Consider the following 21,916-nt stretch of genomic DNA (forward strand, 5'->3'; position numbering starts at 1 on the left):
TGAAAGAAATCCTTTCTTAGTTGCTTAACAAAGATATGTCCGGATTTTTTTGCAGTGAATGTGAGTAGCTGTCACATTAACCCCTGAAGCTGTTGTCAGGGTTCCTGGCATATTCTAGAGGAGGGCAGAGAAAAATAATGCTTTGCCCTTATAAGAACAACACTTGTTTGAAGATGGAGTGAAATGTTAAAATTACAACATATGATGTTTGTAAGGCTTAGGGGCTTTTTCACCTCTGAGGGCCTCTTAGCTGATATTATCTCTGTTTCACCTGAAGGAAAATGAAAGGCAGGAGATGCAATTCTGCAATTCACTGATGGGTGCACAGAACCGTGGTATGAATGTGATGTCTCGAAGCTGGCCCAGGTCATTGCCTCCCAGCCATCCTTGAGGCACAGGGCTGAGTTTGCTCTCCTCTTCACAGTCCACAAAATGGTTATGTTTCATTTCCTCCCATTTAGGACTGAGTACACAAACAGAAATAATCTGCAAGATTGTACAGTAAGGCTTCAGTCCTCCCTAGAGACCTGCAGGGATCCTGTAGAGGTAGTGCTTCTGAGAAAAGATAACAGCAGTCTCCATGCTTGCTACTTTTCACCACCCCTCTAAGCCTTGATGAAATAGGTGAATAAAATATGAAATGTTAAGTTGTAAAATTTAAGGTTGCACTGTTCCTGCAGGAGACCTATAGCGTGCTTCCAGTGGCATCCCACATCCAGCAGAAAGTTATTCTTAATAGTCAGCGGTTTATTCCTACATGTCAAAGAAAATACTGACCTTGATGATGTGGGAACTGAACGCCAATGGAAGAGTAAGGAACTGTAACCGTGGTTAATACTTAAGAGGTAGATTTTTCATTAAATGTCAATGCAAAGACATTCTTTTTTTCTTTTTTTTCTTTCTTTTTTTTTCCTTTTTTCTTTTTTTCTTTTTTTTTCCTTTTTTTTTTCTTCTGCATTGGAAATTGCTAGAAGAAACTGAATAGGTATGCATCTTTAAATGTAAGTGAAAACATTTGCAGAAACTAGACGAGGGCCTGGCTGTCCACATGCCTTATAAAGTTGAGTATATCCAGAATCATGTCTCCTGAAGCTTCAAGTGTTACTCTTGTCATAGTACAGTTTGTGGATCTGCAGAATAATAAACTCAGAGATAACAAGCTACCCTTATCCCAGCTTTGAACAGGAGCAGTAGATGCTAACAGTGTTCACCAGTGCCTGATGTTGATCCAGACTTCTCAAATTTCTAGTTTTGCTCACGTTCAGCCTTCCAAAGGGGATCATAATAAAGCCACACTGCTGAGATTTACCTTGCAAACTCTGCTTAAGACTGTGAATCAGACATACACGCAGCCTAGAGAGATAACTCTAGTGCCCTGTAAAGACTAAAAGATCTAAGAAATTCAGTGTTAACGCTCAGACTGTCTTTAACCCTGTCCTTCAGACCCTGTGCTTTCTGCTTCTGGTAGGTGACATTTGTAGTGATTTTGAGGATCCCTGATAATACGGGAGCTGTTTGTTAACTCTTTTCACCCAGGCTGAGCTTGCTGATAAAAGGATATGTGGTAGTCTCTATGGTGGAAAAAGACAATGCAAAGATTCAGGGCAATAATCTTATATGCATTAGAGGTTTCCGTTCATTTTGATTTCCTGTTCATTTTGATTTCCTGTTCATTGGGGGGTGAGGGAGTAGAGATTAATTTGGCTTCTTCTAAAATTTAATTTTAAAGTTTGGGGCTTGGCTGGGTTTTTTTTTTTTGGTCCAAAATGATATCATGAAGTCTCTATTAAAAAAGTATTTAATCAGAATACTGAAACCATTATAATTTTTTTTCTTCTGTAACAATATTGTATTTTAGCAGATGTAAGTGAAATAACAGTGTAAACATGACGTAGTAATTTATTACATAGGAAACTTTGGGAGCAGTTTCTGTTCAAGGATGTTGTACTTCTTTAAACTGTGTGGGATCTGCTTTGCATGAATATGCAAAAGTGTGACTTTCCAGGAAGTGTGACTTTCCCTCTCTCCTCTCCCCAGTGTGCTGAGGGTGGATGTTCAGTTGTAGTGAAAATGGTCATAAGGGAGGGTTAATTTGAATATGCCTGGGTCATTTCACACGGACTAAGAATCTGTTACAGGCTCCGCTTGTGTGCTTTGCACCATCCTTACTCAGTGGATCATGAATCTCCAGGCTATGAAGCTCAGCACAGGGAAAGCCATAAGATTTCTGATCCATATTTCCACCAATGCAGAGTGTTCCTGCTGGGCTTTGACCTCTCTTTTACAGTCCCAAACATTTCAGTTATGGCATCTTTGTTCTGATGGCCATTCCACAGCCTAACACACCCCACTGTCAGGAAACTCCTCTGTAGCTTTTATCTCGTGTTTTTTTTGCAACATATCTTCGTCTTTTGTGGTGCAGCACCATGCTGTCTGCTGTCCTCTCTCAGCTTGCCGTTCGTATGCTACAGATAGCTGTGCTCTCTCCCCTCGTGTAGTGTGTGCCTCTGCACTCATTGCTCAGTCAGGATGTGCTATTAGCAATTGGTCTCTCTTTCCACGGGACTCTTGCTGCCCTTCTCAGAATTCATTCCAGTTAGTTAGTCTTTCAGGTAACAGCATGCCCAGAAATTAAGGCTACATTCCAGTGTCTGAAATGAAGCTTCTGGTGACTCAACCCAAAACGGCTTTGGTCTGTTTCACTACTGTATTACTCCTTACTGCATGTCCAATTTGCTGCACACTATTGCTATTAAATCTCTGTTGACATTACTGCTTTCCAGGTTTCTCCCTCCCATTGTGTGACTATTTCCCATCTGGGCTTTTCTCATGTGGGAAATATTCACACAAATTCAAGACTTCGGCAGAGCTTCCCAGCTGCATTAGGCATTTCACCAATAAATCACTGTTTCCTGGGCAGAAGAGAAAACTGACTGAAAGAGCCTTTCAAATCCCACATGCAGTGATACCTCACCCTTCCCTATTCCCTTGCTCCCAAATCCTGTGTAATATCACAAGCAAAATTTTAAACAGAAAATTGAATCAGGCAGGATTTCAGGGAGGATTCAAAGCTGCAGTGCTAACAGTTGGCGAGGATCCACACGCTACCTCTGGAAGGCATTAAAAATCTAACTGCAAAAACAACACTGAGTTTATTTTTGCTGTGTTAACCCAAGGTTATGACCCGCTGTGCAGCCACCAGGATCATTTCCCTGTTCCTTGAGTTTTGGCTAAGTTGGTGCTGCAATTTAGTGTTTTTCAGATGTGGTAGAGTTGATTTAGACACCTGGACACCCTACAGAGTAACTGCAAGTGATACGGGGTGCTCAGGAGGGACAGCCTCTTTCCAGTGTGGTGCAAGGCCAGAACCCTTCAGAAAAGAGAGCAATTCCCATAGGGACATTGTCAGGGTGATTTCAGCCCTGATGATGAAGAGAGAATATTTCGTTCATAGTCCATCTCTGTCACCAGCAATGATATAAGAATGTCCAAGCTGGTTGAGACCCTATGATCACCTAGTCTGATGCTCTTTTCCCGGCAGTGCCCCTAAGAAGGCAAGGGTGAGAGCAAGGCAAGCACACGTGATAGTTTCTTCTTTCAGCCTCCAAATATTTTCAGCTCAGGGGATTTCCTGACCCTGGTGAAGTTTGTCTATTTTGTAACCCAGGGGATTTCTATTTCAAGCACTTGTCCAGTCTCCCTTCAAGCCTATGTAAATGTTTTGCATCCACATAGTTCTTTGGTAAAAGCTCGACAGGCTCTCTAACTGCTGGGTGAACAAAACACTTCTCTGTGTAGCAAACCTAGTTCCATTTGACTTCATCTGGTGGCTCTAGTTTTTGCATTGGAAGAGGGAGTGAACACTCATTCACAATCCAGCCACTCCTTACTATTTGGGATTTTATAGAGCTTCATCGTACTCCCACCTTGTCCAGGCAGAAGAGTGCACGACTACTCAGCAATTCCTTATATGAAAGCCATTTCTCACCTTTGATCATTACTGTTTCCCTTCTTTGAGTGCCTCTCCCAGTTCAAGTTGGGTACAATGTTGAAGGTAGGGGGGAATGAAGGAATGGCACAGTGGCACAATTATGTTTCCTGTTTTGCTTTTTATTAATTTTCCAAACTTTCACTGACTTTAATTGCCTTTGGATTGGGCACACAGAGCTTTTTGGCTCTACATGCCAATAACATGCAACAGCCTGTGTTGCAGGAGAGAAAAAGATTTTACTGTCTGGTCACTGCTAGAATTAAGTTTATTAGCAATAGATCAGATCTAAGATGAAAGATTACTAATACAATTCAGACCATTTCCTGGATTTCTTAGCTCATGGCTAGCTGTAAATTAAGCAGTGCCAAGGCTTGAGCGCTGGAGCTCAGCCATTGGCACCTCTGTTAGTGTGCTTCTGGGTATAGTTTTGGCCTGCACTAACCTGCCTTCTCCCAAGCAACTCCTGAGCATGCTACAGGAAATAGCATGGGCCTTGAATAGTTCCCCAAAAAGTCTGGCTGCAACTTGGATGCTGCTAGTTCCTCTGACTCTGGTTTAGAGGATGAAAGAAATTAATAGTATCAACATGGCCAAATGATGCCAGCTGGACTCAGAGCCAGGGAATGGGCCCTGGCTATATCGAACAGCTTGCTTATGGGGATAGAAACTTGATGTTCACAGCAGCGAGGGCAGGATCTAGAACAGACACAGAAATGATGAGACCTGACTCTGAGATACTGAGAAGCTAACACCAATGTTGATCATGATCTGTGTTTTTAGGTGTAACAATGATTCTTTACCTCCAGAACTTTCTACTGCCCACTTTTCTAAAACATCCAAAATTGGATATTATTGAATTTATACATTTATTTTACCATAGGGTATGAAAGAATATTTCAATGATTCAATTGATTTGATTGCTAAGCCATTTGAAGGAAATCCATATACACCCTATGTGGAAAGCAGTCCTAAGTATGAGTTGCTTTTAACTGCAAAGAAAGCCTATTTGTATACTTTACAAAGGGAAACACAGCTTGGCTGTAGAAAGGTGCAAACCTTCTACACTTGCCTCAGTGGTGCGCCACGTCGAAGCATTTGAACTGCTTTAGCTGTTCTCACTGCCATACTCACTTTGCTGATCTAATCCTAATGTATCTCTTCTCTTTTACTTGCAGGAGCACTGACAGCATAAAACCAAGTTTCCGTCTACATTTATTTTACCATCTGGGGTAACAAATAATATATAAGGTAACTGTAATGGAAAGTGATGAAGGACAGGAAATTTCTCATTTATTGCAGTTAATTTACACTGAGCATCAAGATCATTTACATACAGTTAACATACAGTTGGCAATGGTTCCCCTTTTTACACAGCAACAGGCAGAAGAGAACATTTGAACAGATAAAAGAAATTAGGCACAGGGAGTGGAAATTGAGGTCTAGTAAGTAAAACTTCAGGTGCTGGCAGAGACTAAGATAAGTATTCCGGAGGAGGATTGCATTGGCTGTTCTATGAAGATTTGCTTTTATGAAAACTGATGAAATAATGACCATATTTATTTATGGATACCAATTCAGTGAGGAGAGGCCAACATTCCCAGTGAATGATTTGCATTAGTCATCAGTCATTTGTTTTATAGCTATGATGTACGAAGAAGCTAAAGGAATGTTAAAGACCTAAAACCAAGAACTCAGGAGCTGGGAAATGCTGAAATTAAAGTTATTGATTGGAAACATGGACAAAATGGAACAATTTGGAAGTGGTGGAGGCAATGTGCACTGTGGAAACAGTAGGAAGTGGACATTTAATCCTTGTGTAAGGTGCTCCTTGCCTTTCTACATCTTCAACATGTCAGTCATATAATTCACTCTTCACACTTGTCAGTCTGAGTCTAAAAAGTTAGTCCTTTTCTGTTAATATTTTAATGATGAAATCTGAAGCTTATTGAATGTGGACTGTATCTAAAACTCACATTTACTCTGCCTGAAACAAGTGCTGCACAGTTTTCTGTTACCTTTAGACTCTAGACCCTTACCAAAAGCCAGAAGCCCTCAGATCATGATGCCCTTTTTGTCCTCCGTTTCTAAGGGAGTGGAGTTCTTGTCTTCAACTTTTTTGCTCATCCCCAGTAAACTGCAGGTTGTATTTGTATTCTCCACACACATCCCTGTCTGCCTAGATGAGCAATTCCAGGGGATACTTCTATGAATTACAGAGCACTTTGGCTGACTGGGACTGGTCATGATATGAAATTTCCTGATCCATCCTGTGTTGGTGCTTTTTAAACTCTGCCCTGCACAATGCCTTTTTTCCTTCTCACGTCTACCAAGTTATTATGGATAGCTGAAAGCAGCCAGCTCTGAGTGTCCTTTTCTGAAAGTCACCAGTGGTTGTACAGTGTCCTCAGCATCTCTGGCAGCATACATGCCTCCTCTGATGCTTTCCAAGACAAGAAAGAAAATGAAGTCACAAAAATTTGTGAAAGAAATCAGTTTCTGGGAAAAAAAAAATGTAGTAGTTTCATCCAGTGATGTGCTAAGCATTGTGTTCCTAAAGCAAGTACTCATGTTTGTTAAGGATTTCACCTACAGGAGGCTGAATACGGAGCATGCAAGAATAGGGACACATTATGCTTGACTGTATGGTGGGACTGAGAATGACATACACACCAAAGAGGCCATGACATAATCCTGTCTTTTAGCCTACAAGGGAAAAAGAAGAAAAGTTAAAAAAAAATAGCTTGTTTCTTACATCTGGGAAAAAATGTGGTACATGAAGAAACTCTTTTGGAGGAACACTTGTTGAGAAGGTTAATGGTGGTTTAAGGGCCGATTTATTTGATTGTTGTAGGAGTGAAATCTTTTGTTCTTTTCCTTCCACTCTTTCTGTTTGATCATCTGTTAGCTCCACGGAAGACAAATGGTCTTCTAAAAGTAAAGTTAAGTTCATTTGAAAGGGGTTTTTCAGCTGTAAGTTGTGGCATATCTATCCTCATGCATTTAGAAATGATACTTGAATCCCTAAAAATTCATGCAATTAACTTTTTTTAAAAATCATGCTTTTTTAAAAGTAATACCTTTTAAAGTACTTATAATTTTCTTTCTGTCTTTTCTTTTTTTCCCAAGACCATAAATTCATGTTTTCAGACTTGTCCCTACAGGCACAAAACCTACTTTTTCTTTTAATGAAAGTTGAGATTTTCACAACTCCAGAACTTGGAGCTCTGAGGAAAACAAACATTAATTACAGTTATGAGAACTGGCAGAATTGAGAAGGTAAAGTCTTCAAAATGCTTTCTTGTCTCTACTAGCAAAACATTTCTGTTGCTGCATTCAGCTAAAACTAGCCACTCTTTACCTAGATGATCATTTAACTTACACTAAGACAGCTGGAAGGATGTGCAGACCGTAGCTGATGGTGAGATGTGGACTTTGGCACTGTTTCTGTTTTGGTGGCTGTTCTGCTTCCCTGTGACCATACACAGACGTGAGAGCATGTATGGGTACCTGTGCCTGGGAGTAGGCAGAGGAGGAAGAGAGATTTGAGATGTGTTAGAAAAGAGCAATTCTGGTCTCTAAGAACTCATCCTGATACTTTCTGAAATCTGACCCATATTTTCATCCATTTTAAACAGAATATTCATACTGAGCCATCAGATGCCTTAGAGAGTTTTAGAAAAAAAATCACACGCCATTCTTAAGCCGTTGTTGCTTTTTCTGGTTTTTGTACTGCAGATGTATTTATAAACTGCAGTCCAGATCCAAGCCAAACCTGGGATAAATACTAGGCAGGCATATAGCAAGTACTTACTCTGAGTATGCATCTGTGGAAAAAGGTGGTTACCCACCAGAATAGAGATCAGTGACCCATTTCTCTAATCTTTTAGAAAACCTTACTTGGGCTGTTATGAATGTCACAGAATTTCTTATCCAGTTTTGCATCTCTGATCTTCTCCAGTTGGCTGTAATATATGAAGAAACCAGAAGGAAAAAAGATCTCGTTTAAAAATCCTGACTTATTCAAATACAGTTTTCATTCAGCCCTTAATACTTCAAGAATTTATTTGCAAAGGCAGTTCTAAAATTTTACTCATGTCCAGAGGTACAACAGTTCAATGGAGACTAGTCTTTGCAGAAACATAATTACTGATAAAAACCTATATTCTGCACTACAGCTGTTATTTTTGAGTGACAAAATTAAAGGTTTTTGTCTTACAAAATAAAGAGTGTAATAAATTTGTAAGATCTTCAAAGTAGCCTCCGCAAATTTCTCTAGGGGGATATTCCACTCATAGAAACAGTCCTTCATTGTGTATTTTTGCAGGGTTTATGTCTGAGAAATTAATTGAGTCACAGGTGGTAACTGTGATTATCAGTCAGTACCCTATTTATCTCCTATAATGGTACTGATACTTCTACCAGTGTAAAATGGGTTTTTTTTAGTTTCAGAGGCAGCAAGTAAAGGATTGTAAGCATTAAAAATATGCATACATCTATGTGTATATGTATATATATATATACAAACGCATGCATATATGTGTGTAACACCTATATATTTAATATATATATTGAAATAAATATGTCAATACATAATACATATATCAAAAGTTTTTCAGAGTTTCTCTCATAAGCTTGAATAAATTGGCAAGAGTGGCTGGCTTTTCTGGAGTCTTTCCAAGCTTAAAACTTGTGTGGAAAGTACCAGAATTGCCAGTATAAAAATGTAAGTTAACCTCATCTTCCTGCGTGCACCCATATGCGCAGATTCACCCCTCAACCCGTGCACCCCACGCTCTTTTGCAGTTGCAGTCCCTGTCAAGTGGATGCTGTCCCTGCTCCGGTGTTGAGCCCTTGGCACACATTCCTTCAGAGTCACTGAGTTCCAAACCTCTTACAGAAAGACCTGACTTGTAATTGTTCCAGCTGTAAATACACGATAGATGGATACCAGGCACCTGTTGCCTAATTCCCTGCCAAGTTTTTCAATTTTAAATTGCTTTAGATACTTACTGGGTGGAATCTTTGTAACTTATTAGCTGTCGAATCTGTGGGAAAGTACCGGCCATGTATGGGAATGGCAGAAAACTGCTTTCTGAGGTATCAGAGAAAAGCAATAGCCACACACTTACTGTATAAATATGAAACACCATCTGGTCTTAATTACTGTTGGGAACGTACATATATCATGCATGAAAATCACATCCATCAGAGGAAATTCCTCTCAGTTATATACCAATGTAATTCAACTGAATCCAAGGAGTTTACTCCAGTCACCTTGCTGTAAATAAGAGTAGAGCTTGGTCTGTTGACCAACTGCTATAATCATGTATAAGGAAGAACATACAATGAAAATATGTGGCATACACTTAAACTGGCCACTGCTGAGCTTACACCTCAGCAGAAAAACACATACAAGACAGGAACAAGCACATTAGGGGCCTCCTTCAGTAATATTTCACTTTCTGAAGTGTTCACTTTAATTCTTCCTAGGAGTTATTAATATTTATTATTTGCATTTTAGTTGTGTCTGTATGTCTCAGCTGAGAAAGATAACTATGAGATGTAATTCACTATGTTCCTGCAATATCCGTTAGAAGATTCCCATAGCAATGACTGACATTGTAAAAGCTTTGTTAGATGGCCAGTATTTAAAGGAAAAAGTCCAAGATGGCAGTCAGAGGGAGCTACAGTTTGCCTCGCACAAAGCTTTTCAGAGAGACCCTGTAGAAATTCTTGATATCAGAACCTGTACTTTCTAAATGGTAATCCTTTTAAAAACACCTATTTTGTCTTCTTCTGTTTAGTTATTATATTTGTATACACTGCCAAAACCAAGGCCAACTGCATGTATCCTGTAATAAAGAAGAGGGTTAATTTATATGCTATAGATTTGACATATAATATTGCAAATAAATGTTTTTTTTTAATTAACTAATTTGACAAACCCAGGTTGTAGTCTGAACCTCTGTAATATTCCTCACAGATGCACCGATTTTTCCACTACTGCATTATCGCAATTCGTACACATGCCAAAATTTTGGGAAACAAATTCTTCTCCAAATGTAGTTCACTGTGGTACACAAGACAGATTATCCTTTTCCTATTGCTTCTTCCTTGGGACTTTTTCAATGGCAGAGCATACATTACTGCTGTTAAAATCCCTCTGTTATGCCTCAAAGTGTTTTCTAACTATATGCCTAAATCAACTTAATTATTTTTAGCTACCGAAAAGCAACCCATCTAATCACCTGATGGTCTGCATACTTCTAAGCTGTGCTAAGTTGACCTATAGGTCATCTGCAGGCAATGCCAGCTTTGATTAGCAACTAAGGAATCCCAAACAGGTTCCACTTTCGCCGATTCCTTCAGTAAATTTGCATTTCACAGTAACAACTTTACATACTATTAATAAATCCTTTTTCTGAAAGGATAGTATTTCTAATAAGAATGAGGTTTTTCTATACTACTTCAACCGCAACCAATTTGCTAACCCTGTGTTTTGACAGGTGAACTCTGTATGGTCTTCACCAGTCAAAATGAAGAGAGCAGGACTGATGCTTGATGGTGAGTTCTCCTCTGATTTTCAGAGATGTGCCCAAACTTTTGCACAGTTGTTCAGATTAGAGAAATTAGTGTTTTCTTTCAAATTAGTAGCATGAAGCTGTGTAGGAAAAGGCCTGGAGATATTGTTGCTTGAACATTGTAACTAGTAAGGTGTAGAGGTATTTCATGTAGTCTAACAAGGTTGCTCTATCAGTTTTAGAAGAAAATGGGTCTTCTTCTGACTCCTTACCATTAGTACCTGATTAATAACGTGTCATTGGATGAGTGAGACTACTACTGTAGGTAGAAAACAGCACTGTAGGAATGCTGAGGTATCGACCTACTGGTGAATACTCAATTTTTTATTCCTCTTCACATCAGTCTCAATACATCTTCCCTATCTCTGTGCTAACTAGCAGCCAGGGTAAATTTTGGTTTTCCTCTTCGAATAAGCAACACTTAAAGTATGATGCCTAATTTCTTTGTCTTTGCCTAAGGAGATTTGAGAAACTGACATGAAAAGAGAAAACTATCATGCTTTTGACCAAACGTGAGGGTTCTTGAATCTCACCAGGCTTCTATTCCCCATTCTTCATCATGATGCTGAAGGTTGTTATTTTTGTCCTTCTAATTAAATCCATGCATCTTAAAGAAGCCAAGAATACAAATTACATCCAAACAGATCTTCCAGTGAAGAAAGCCTTGTGTGTGACTTCCTTTCAGCAAAGCACTCCACAACAACACTACTGGAAGAGTTCCCACGCATTTTTGAAGGAGGCCCACAAAACTGCTTTGAGCTTTTTTCTCTTTTTGCTCCTGAGCAGACATTCCCATCCTCTCTAATGCTGTTTAGCAGAAATATGGCAGAATAGGATGTCCCAGAAAGCATAAGTTCCTTTTGAATTTTGCATGGATTATTTTCCTCCCATAGGGATCCTCTCATAGGGATGCGTTCTGTATCTCCTTATGAATCAATCTTTTTCTGCAGTGATGTCCGAGACCTACATCTTACTGCAAAGAAGGGAGTGTAAAAGGGAAAAATCTTGTAAATTAGGGGGATTTGGACCTCTATCAGACAAGCTAAGCTTGTGATAGAAGAGTGCCTTGTCCCTATAGTCATTTCTGCCTATAATGAGATAGTTTACCTAAAAAAATGGACCAGAAAAATCCATGTCTCACTTACAGGTAATTCCCTGTCTCAGGCACGATGGTTGGACAACAGCTTCTAACTATGAACATCTTAAAAATGGAAACTGTTTCCACAGACTGGAACAATTGTCAAGCAAAGGAGTTTATGGCTGGCTTTGCTGGGTTTTACGACCAAGTCTATTCATACTATATCCCCAAATTCTGATTGCTTTTGTCCATAAGCTGCATTGTATTCTAAAAATCAAACAGTTGGAAAAATACACTGAGTTAATAAAAAGTGTATGTTAATGAAAAGAAAATATATACAGTTGTTATATTTAGGGTACGAAACATTGCATGGCAACTGATTTCTGTTACTGCAAAAGAAATCTATAACTGTGTTAACTGTGCTTAGCATATGTTTAATTTCTTAATTCTGTTTCTAACTCACTTACGGCACATTTCAATTTCTAACCTGTGCTTCTGCCCTAAATGTGGTCTGCTTTGTGGAAAAAAATAGTACATTTACTCTGGAAACTGTGAGTGTTTTGTTCCACTAATGAAGAGCCTCTTTTTTCCTACCCGACACAACTCCTGGTGTATAGCCTTCTGTAGTCTTTGCCTCCTTTAGCAGGAATTAAAGAGGAACTCTACTTATTTGTTTATATAAATATGTTGTTTCTAATGATGTGGCAACTACTAGGCTTTTTAATCTTTCTAAGCAAATGCAAAACTGACTTTGCTAAGAAAGAATGCAAGTTATCTTTGGTAATCAGTTGAAATATCTACTGCTCAAATTCCAGGTTTCCTTTGATTTATCAATGTCACATTTCATATTAAGGCACCCCACTGTCCATTTTCTTAATTTCCTTTCTAATTGCAGCTCCTCAGCTCAGTAATTTGCAGTTGCACCTTTTTTGAAGTCTTGGTTTTAGTTTATTCAGCAAAGGGGGATAGTAACATGATGGCTAGCCTTTCTGACAGCAAAGTAGTACAAAAAGCTTTCTTCCACATCTAGCAGGTGTGGTTGGAGCTGAAAAGATGGTTTAGTACTGCACGTGGAAAGAACAATTAGCCTATATTAGTATGCTATGTTGATTCTTACATTAATGTCTTGCAAACTAAAAGGCAACATGTGAACAGGCAAGCAATGATTTCAGGGGGGTTTAAAGAGGCTAAAAAATGGATTGGAACATGAACGTTTTGTGCTGATAGCATCAGTTGAGTTGTGCTGCAATTTCATTACAGCGTTTCAAACCGTATTATTTCATGGGTTTTTATTAATCTGAGGTACAGTAATCAAGAGCAATGTTTCAGCTATGTAAGGAAAATATGAGCTGCTTCTCTAAGCCCATTGAAAATATCCTTCCCTGCACTATGAAAACATACACTTTCATAAACAAAGTGCACATGTTTCTCTGATGCCTAATCTTGTTCCTGAGAAATAAAATGACAGTGCTATATACATTTCTTGAATTATATGTATAGAAACAAGCTGTTCAATAAGCAATGTGAGTAATGAAGTCTGGTTTCCTTAAGATTTGTGTTCTTTGTCCTCAAATTCAGTTCCCCCTGAGTTTACTGTAACAATGACTCACCCATTGTGGATAATATTAGAAGTAAATGAGGACTTAAAGAAAGCCTTTTCCCTACAGTATGGCATAGGGATGTTTGTGAAATCTCTGCTGGAAGCTTCTATTTAATTACCCTACATGCAGAGTTCGGTAGTATTGCTTAGAACCAGAAAGCTCCAGACTCCAACTTCAAACTTGCACATAAATGATATCAAGTTTACAAAGCAGTTACTCCAAACACAGCCAAAAGGCAGCCCTTGCATGATGCAGTAGATGAACTAGTGCTGTCTAATAACATCTCCAGAAGAGACTTTGGCACTTCCCTGGGAGATTAACAGCTTTGTGCTAGAAATGGCAGATACTTAAAAGAAGAAAATGGGGAAAGATGAGCTCATTTAGGAGCACTGTGTTATGTATCCATTTTGTGCTTAAGTAATTCCATGTTATGGAATTTCCATATCATGTAATTACTGCTGATTTACACACAGGTGTTGAGATCACACCTGGGCTTGGTCTTATAACTGGCAATATGCCTGCCATCCTTGGATGCAGATCTGCCCAGTCATGGATGCAAACAGAGATTTACTGTCTTTAAGATCACGTTAGGAGGCCTCTAACAAGGAATGAGTTTCCAAGAGATAGTTGAAAGGAAAAAAACAAGGCAGCTAAGCACAGGAGCATTGGGGTTTGTCACATACTTAATTTTCAGAAGCCCATCCTCTTTGAGGCTGTTGTCCTTTCCTAAATGGGAAGAATTAAATTGTGATCCCAAGCAGCCTCAATTGTGAACAGGCAGTGTGCTTGGAGCTAGCCCCAAAGAAAAGTGGAGGATGTGAGTGTTTACCCGTCTCTACAGCTTATTCAAAGATGTTGGATGGCACATGAACTAGGCTGCAGAATCTGAAATCTTTCTCTTGTAGGAGATATTCAAACTCTTTCATTCAGAATTGAAGGAGGGATCCCTCCCCATACTCATCCAAGGGTTCCTTTTTGTTGGCACCTCATCTTACAACTCCCCTGCAGACACAGCACTGACCTACTGAGTGGAGTTCCTCAGTTCAAGTCTCTCCTTTTCGTTTTAGTACCATCCCCAGCCAAACATAAAGAACTCTGACCACTAAATTAGGGACTGTTTGGGTAACATACTCTTCACTCTTCCCAACACAGCTGTATACCTTTGCAAAAATTGGTTAGGTTTCCTTGGCTCAGAAGGAGAAACAGCAAGCACATGGGTGCTCTGCAACACACTCTGGTGCTATGGTCCTGGCCCGAGAACTGTGAGAACTCAGTTCTGGAGTGTGGTCCTGGAACTGCTCTGTGTATTGTGGAAGATACACATAAAACAATTCAAACAGTTCAACATAAAACAATTGTATCCAGGGGGAGAAGGACAGGGTGAAGGTGTGAGTTTGCACCTCATTGGGCAGGGGAGAGAATTGAACATGGGAACCTCAGAACTGTCAGAAAATGAGGAAGAATAGAAAGAGAATGGGAGCACAGGTTTGGTCACCACGCATTTCCCACAGACTGTGTCCTCAATGTGACCGCTGATACACCTGGAGAAGTAGGGAGTCCAGGCCTGTTCTCAGTGACAGAAGTCTCTGCTGCTGTTCAGGTGAACCCTGCAAGGCAGACTCACATCGAAATGCACATCCTGGAGCTCAGCCAGGCTCAGACATGACTTATGAACCCCCCTGCTCTTCCCTGGCAAGACAGGTACCCTGGAGGCTGTGCAAAATCACAATTTTAAGGAGCAAGCCTGGATTTAAAACTTCAGACTTGGGGATTTTTAGGCACAGGCATCACAGTTAGAGAGCAGCTGAGCAGAAGTCAGCTTCTATTAGGGCTGTGAACACAGCTTGTATTAAGGCTAATCTAGTCCTTAATGAAATAACTTCCATCTTGGCACAACTCTATCTTCTCTGGCTGTGGAAACTGAGAGAACAACCTGTTTATCAAAACCATGTTCAAACTTGATGTTGGCTTGATAATGGTATGTGCATGCACCAAGTTTACCTGCTGCAGCTGAAGTAATGGAGTACCAGGAGAGATTGGAAATTGTAGCACTTGGGAAGAAGGAAAAGCAAACCAGACATTCTTTAGACACAAGTTAGAGTCAGGTCTGCCCTGTAGTTTCTTCTCTTTCCTTCCTCGTTTATTCTTCCTCAGCTGGAGTTGCTATTCCTCTGGGGGAGAAGAAAACACTAATGGATATCCAAGATCACATCTTACATTGTGTGTCCTCACATTGCCCTCTCAGTAACACTAATAATGGGTCTGGCATTAACACCCCATTTATTTCCAGCTGAAACTCCTGTCTCTATTAGTTTTCCCTTGATGACTTTATGTGTATGTTTCCAGAGCACCTAGCAAATGGTCCACAGATTCTGATTACGGATCTTTGTACTAACTGATTAATAACAGCAGTACTCAAAAGAAATGAGTGCATAATCAGATATTTTAAATGCTGCCAATCCCCATCTGAGTTTACCGGTGTGTTTTGTCCTTCATGTGTCTGGTTTTGAGACTGTTATTCTTCATGATAGGAACTACCTTTACGTAGTGTGACACCCACTGCCAAGAATGGGGCTGATACGAAACAAATAAGTAACAATTTGTAGTCTCCATTAATGCCTAGGATAATAAAAACAAATAATACATTTAGCAGTTTACAAATCCTGGCTGCCAGATGGTTTCTTGTGCCATTGCAGATCTCTTTGTGATCTTTGGCATTATATACGTACCTTGAAGTTTGTATGTACGTTATTACAACTTTGCTTTTAACTGCTGTTAGTATAAGAATGAATTAATTGGAAGGCTCTGAATGTTAGTTTAATAAAACTAGATGAAGATGGATCATGAGAATGACTTGAATGCATAGGGGATTTATCATATGACTATGAGAAAATATGTTGTACTATTTGTGACTAATGTTTTCATTTGATTTATGGATTTTGTCAAATTTATAATCTTCAATTTAATAAAAATCACAAGACATTAAGCTCTGCTGAACCAAAAAGACGTTTTCCATTGGCAAACTTCACCTACATGACTTCTCAAGCATTTTAAGAACCCAAAGATCTTGAAACTTTTGAGTTAGGTTATGATTAATAAAGGACTCTACATGAAACTGATTTTTTTCTCCTGTTTCATTTGCCCTAATATACTTACTTTTGTCTGCTTGTTTGTTTTTCAGTTATGGGCCTGAAACAATAGAATTTCTCCCTGCAAAAGGTAGGAATTTGTGTTCTTTCAAAAAATATCAAAGAAAATTATTTTTTTGACAAGTATTTTGATTGACTATGTTGCAATACGAATGCACAAGATGGGTTTCACAAGAATAACTTACTCATTTCCATTTAGAAATAATTTAAAAATATAGAGGTAAGAAAAGTAGTCTGTTCACAGAGAAGTCCTAGAATAACTAAAGAAGGAGATGAAGATAGGGGAGGGAAACTAAAATCCATAACTGAAAGAAAACCTAACACCTAAACATATGTGTGCATATAAAAGCATATCTTATAAAGTGCTTAGTTTTTAGAACTATATAAAAAAATTTTACATTTTTCAGCTGTAGGAATGTGCAAAAGATGCAAGATCGTGTACCCCAGATGGCTCCTTTCTGTCTGGGAGGTGAGTTGTGTGAATAATGGAGTTGCTGCACAGAGCTGAGATGGGCTCGATGGGCTCTGGTGTTGCACCATCAATGAGCTCTTCAGTAGATAATTACGGTCTGGTTGAAGCCCAAGGGAATGCTGGTCAGATCCATCTGTCTTCAATTCTTTCTCATGGTTTTCTCAATAAGGATCTTTTTATTTTGCTTTCTGCTGCCTACCGCATTTCCTGGAATGAGAGATCTCTTAGGATGCAATGCTCAGAAATGAATATGCTGATAATGCACAGATAAACACGTAGTAAAATACAAAGCTAACTGCAAATTGTTAACTGCAACTTGCTCTGCTTGGCTGATGCTTGACATGTGTCAAAGGGCTTGTAGGCTTCCAAAAGAGCTAAAAAGGGAATTGGATTGTTTTCAAGTGGTTTAGAAAGTTTGTGGATGAGATGAAAATCCACCATCTTTTCACATGGGAGTAAAAGATACAAAAGAGGTATTCTTTCACATCAGCATTTACTCAGTATTAGGAAGACATTCATCCTACAAAGAGACAACTCTACTGCTACCTGTTATTGGGGTTCTACCATGTTCACCTGGAAGTCTTATTACAACAATCTGTGGAGGTTAGAATCTTGTGACTTCCAAATTCCTATGATATAACAAACTTAAGACAATCCTGCAATAAGTTGGTCCTGAAACTCATAGCACAATTTTGAAGAGCAGAGTAATGTTCCTTTGAAGAACAATTTTGTACAGCAGCTACTGTTGACTACTGAACCAGTAAATAGTGGCTGATTACCATAAAATTGCCCCTGGAAAAGGCTTTCATCACATTAAAAATGAATTTTGATTTAGCTTGTCTTTGTCCCTTTATTATGTACCATTGAGGTGCATCAACAAGAGAAAAATTTTGAGTATGTAAACATTCATAGATATTTCAGAGTCAAGTGCAAGAATGAACCTCCTTTGAGGCAGTATCTTTTTATGACTCAATCAGCTAACAGATACAACATCCCTTCAGTTAAGTGCCAAACACTCTCTAAGATGTGGTGTTCGGTTCATTGATTATCCCTGGGTTGTCATTAGTTCTTATATTTGCATTGAAAAGTGGATAATAATTTTTCAGTAATTAGTAGATATCTTGCTGTCTTTATTTACAGAAGCATTATGTATTTTTCTGCTTGATCTATCTACTTTCTTTTAGGAAAAAAAAAAACCCCAATAGCTTTAATGCCTGCACATCTGTAATAACATATGTTAAATAAGAAAAGGTAGTTCAAAAAGAAAACAAAACCAATACCGGGGGTTAATTTTCTGTAGGTACAGAGGGAAAAATAGCATGGAAAATATTAGTAGGCCATTATGTAATTAATTGTGTGGTATGTGTTCAGTTAGCTTGTGGGATACTGCACCCATAAGTGGTGACTGCAGACCAATCAGGACCCAGTGAAAGTAGGAAAATTCAAGGAAGGAAAATATTAAAAGCATCTGGAGGAAGCAGCAGCTCTTCTGTGGGGAGGGAATGCAGAACCTAGTTGTGTGCCGTTGCTGCCAGTTATCCAAAGGGAAAGTACATGGATAAGGACCTTCAGCTCTCCATAGCCCTATCATGAACATATTCCTGAGACTGCCTGGAAACTACTGGATTTTCAGAAAAACGGTGCCCCAGGAAGGTCCACTGGCACAGGAAGTCTCAAATTTGCCATCTACTGAGGGCTCACTGCTAAGCCAGGGGACAGACATCACTGAGGAAAAAAAAGAATATGTTGGTCTCTGAGAGAAGTATACAAAGTAGTGGTGAGATGCATCTGTTTGTCTCTTTTTCAGCACTAAAAAGCAGAAGAACATGAAGAGAACAGGAAAACCCTAAGCTCTATCGTCAGGCAATAGGCAGACCTCAGCTGAGTTCAGTGGTTCTTCGGCTCAATCACTTCCACCAGTTAAGAATATAACCCAAGAGAAAAAACCTGAATCAGTGAATTATTACTCTCTGGAAGTTTTGCTGCCTTTCAAAGTTGGATACAGTAGTTACGTGCACATGGGTTTTGGTTCTTCTGTACTCTGAAGAGCTGAAATAGGATGGAAAATGACGACAGAGCCGGGCAGTTTGCCTCAGCCACTGTTCTGGGGAGGAGGGTGTGATAACCAGAGGACGCTCTGGTTCAGATCATATAATACAGAGAAGATTGTAGACTCTGCTTCTGCTAAGGCACCCAGGAACTCCTGCTGCAGCCTTCTGTTGTTGTTCTGGTCTGATTGCAGTCTGCACTCACTCTGAATGTGTAAAAATGACAAGATGACATATAGGTATTGGAAGAGCAAGCTTCAGAAGTTCTTTCCAATTTTTTGGGGTGTTACTGGCTCCAGCAATATTTCCTACAGTTAATAACCAAAACAGTTCTAGAAAAGATTATTCTATCTGAAGAATACATTTTGTTGTAAGGAACAAACGAGATCAAACCCACACAGTGTAGAGAGAGAATTACAAAACATTGTGAAAATAATATTTAAAATTACTTTCCCATCTCATGCTTCATGGATTCACTTGTGGCAGTGAATTGTATATGCTATTGTCAGTGATGCCCTTAATTGGGGGTTCTGTGTGTCAGGGTCCGCAGCTGTGTATGGAGAAATGACTGCCTCCTACTACAGGAATCCTTCAACCTCAGCACTGAGCTAAAAAGAAAGTAATTTCTATTTCCTATCCTCCAGCAGGTATAGTAATGAAAAAAGCTAAGTGATTGTAAGCTCTCCTTTAACATAAAGTTCATCAAGCCTTAGTTCAAAGTAATTTGGAGTGAACTTGTAAAAGCCAATGAAAAGCTATGCTTACACATTGCGATACAGTGTGCCTTGCGAACACAACCATTCTTTGCATGCATCTAAGAGGAGGTGCGTGAGGTTGTTCTTCACATGCCTAGTGACACTACAGACTCAGACATCCCATCCTGAAGTTCTCAGTACTGATCACTGCCAAGAAGAAGACTAGGGCAAGATTAATCTCTGAGGTCACCTCACATGTATGAGGTGAAATTTAATAGATTATTTTGTTGCCTATCTGTAATTTATAAATCAGCTTCTGATCCCAGCTTAATTCCTCTAGCTCCGTCTCCATTGTTTTCTCTTAACTTGTATTTCTTCAGCATCTTATTTAGGCCATGAAAGATTTCCCTGATGACTGGCTTGGAGAAGGTGTAAGAAAAAGTTTCTTGGAGGGAGATCAGTATATGCCACTCTCCAGATTCCAGCCTGACCGGGACTTGACCTTCTTGTGCTTTTCTGTGTTGGGTTTGGGTGGGTTTTTTTTATTATTATTTCAGAAAGTTTTGATGATGTTACTGTTCAGGAAACAGAGCAAAAGCCCATTGTTTTCCCAGATTATCTCCTCAGATGCACTCCTGAAATATATTGCTTGGTCCGACTGCAGATCAACCACAAATGCTAAAGCAAATAATACTGTGGGAGTCTGAAATTGCAAATGCCGTTCAGAATAGTCACAGATACTTTGATGTGGGCACTCGCTTTATATTTCCTGCATTTTTTCACTCTAAACATAGTTTTGCCTTTAACTGTTTTCACACAGTCTCTCAGGTCATGTCTCTGTGCCATTAAATGACACCGTATAAATGCTATGCACCTGATGCTTTGGTATATACTGTACCAGAGCTACACCACTAGTACCTAAAGCAAAGGCATGGATTTGGGAGGATTCAGATGTCAAGTGCATATGCGAGTCACTTGGGAGTTTGAAGTTCTGGGATTAATTTGTGTGGTTATAAGGATAGGTACTACCCAGTAATCCAAACCTCCAAACTCAAACGATTAAATACCTGACTCTGGATCTTGACTCTGGCACATATGCAATTCCAGGCAAGAGGAGAAGCTTGTTGTGGCAGAGAATCTGGGGATAAAAGAGTGGGAAATGTCTTGTTTTAAGGGTATTGCTATGCCTTCATAGTGGAGGAATTGGAAATACTTTCTTTCCCTCACACTGTACCATTTTCTTAATCTCTCTACTGTGCTGGTTGAAAACATACTGTAAACCTATTGTACAGCAAAAAGGATGTTATCTAAAAAGTTATTAATAGCATATGTGCACCAATTCTTGGCGTGTTCTTGCCAGTGCTACAGTATTTATATCCCATACCTTAAGTATTATTGTCTCTTTTTCTTTCTTTGAAAGAACAATATTTTTTTCTATTTCACGCACCATGGATATTTATCATACACATACTTATTTATTCCTTTTGGCAACCGTACTTCCAAGATGCACCAGCCAGATGGATTGGGATGGTCTTTAAAAATATTGTGCAGGACATAAGAGAAGTGGAAAATCCATAGCACAAAGAGCATGCCAAAGACCCCCAGAGCCTTCCTTTTTTTATTTCATTAGTTCTGTCTTTCTTACCACCTATATGAAAGTGAGAATAAAGCTTGTGTGGAAAATCGATGAGTACTGTTCTGGCTCTGCGTGCAATTCTACCATAGCCATATGTTTCTACGTCAGTGATCAGCAGTGCAAAGCTTGATATAACCACTTAAATTGTCTCTTCCTTGTCTGCTTTCTCCCATTAAATCTCCCTCTTGCCTCGTGTGCTTACCAAGCTAACCCTGCTACAGAGCCAGTGCCAACATGCTCATGCTCATGTGTGCATCCAGGAGTTCTGTGTTTTGTAGCTCTTCTCTCCAGATATAGAGGCAACAAAATCAAGGTTGTTTTGGGTAAAGAGTAGGATTCATGAAAGTATTAAACTGAGAGGAAGGGAAGGACCATCAGAAGAGTGTGAGAATATCACAGCAGTGTTATTCTCACTGAAGCCCAGCTGTGTGTCAAACCTCTTTTGTTTCTCTGAAAATGCTTATGAAATATCTAGAGCAAAAATGCTGAACACCTTGGGTTGGTCTGTCAAAAACTTCCACAACATTTTGGAGCAAAGAACAGCTGAAAGATGGTTTAGTGGGAACATAGTGTGAAGTAGGAGGTGAAGTGAGGCAATAGCCTAGGAGACAGGCTGATTAGCAAGAGGACATGCAGATAGAAGAAGAAAGAGGACCATAGTCTGT

General features: G+C 39.4%; 1 long non-coding RNA gene across 1 annotated transcript; it reads left to right on the forward strand.

The window, feature by feature from the left end:
* Window positions 1-7,150: 7,150 nt before the first annotated feature.
* Window positions 7,151-21,201, forward strand: LOC128851376 (uncharacterized). Its single transcript, XR_008448734.1, has 5 exons — window positions 7,151-7,267; window positions 10,498-10,555; window positions 16,433-16,470; window positions 16,808-16,869; window positions 18,680-21,201. It is a non-coding gene; the product is annotated as an uncharacterized LOC128851376 (long non-coding RNA).
* The last annotated feature ends 715 nt before the right edge of the window (window positions 21,202-21,916 follow it).

Source organism: Cuculus canorus, chromosome 2 (genome assembly GCF_017976375.1).
Source record: "Cuculus canorus isolate bCucCan1 chromosome 2, bCucCan1.pri, whole genome shotgun sequence".
Taxonomy (NCBI): domain Eukaryota; kingdom Metazoa; phylum Chordata; class Aves; order Cuculiformes; family Cuculidae; genus Cuculus; species Cuculus canorus.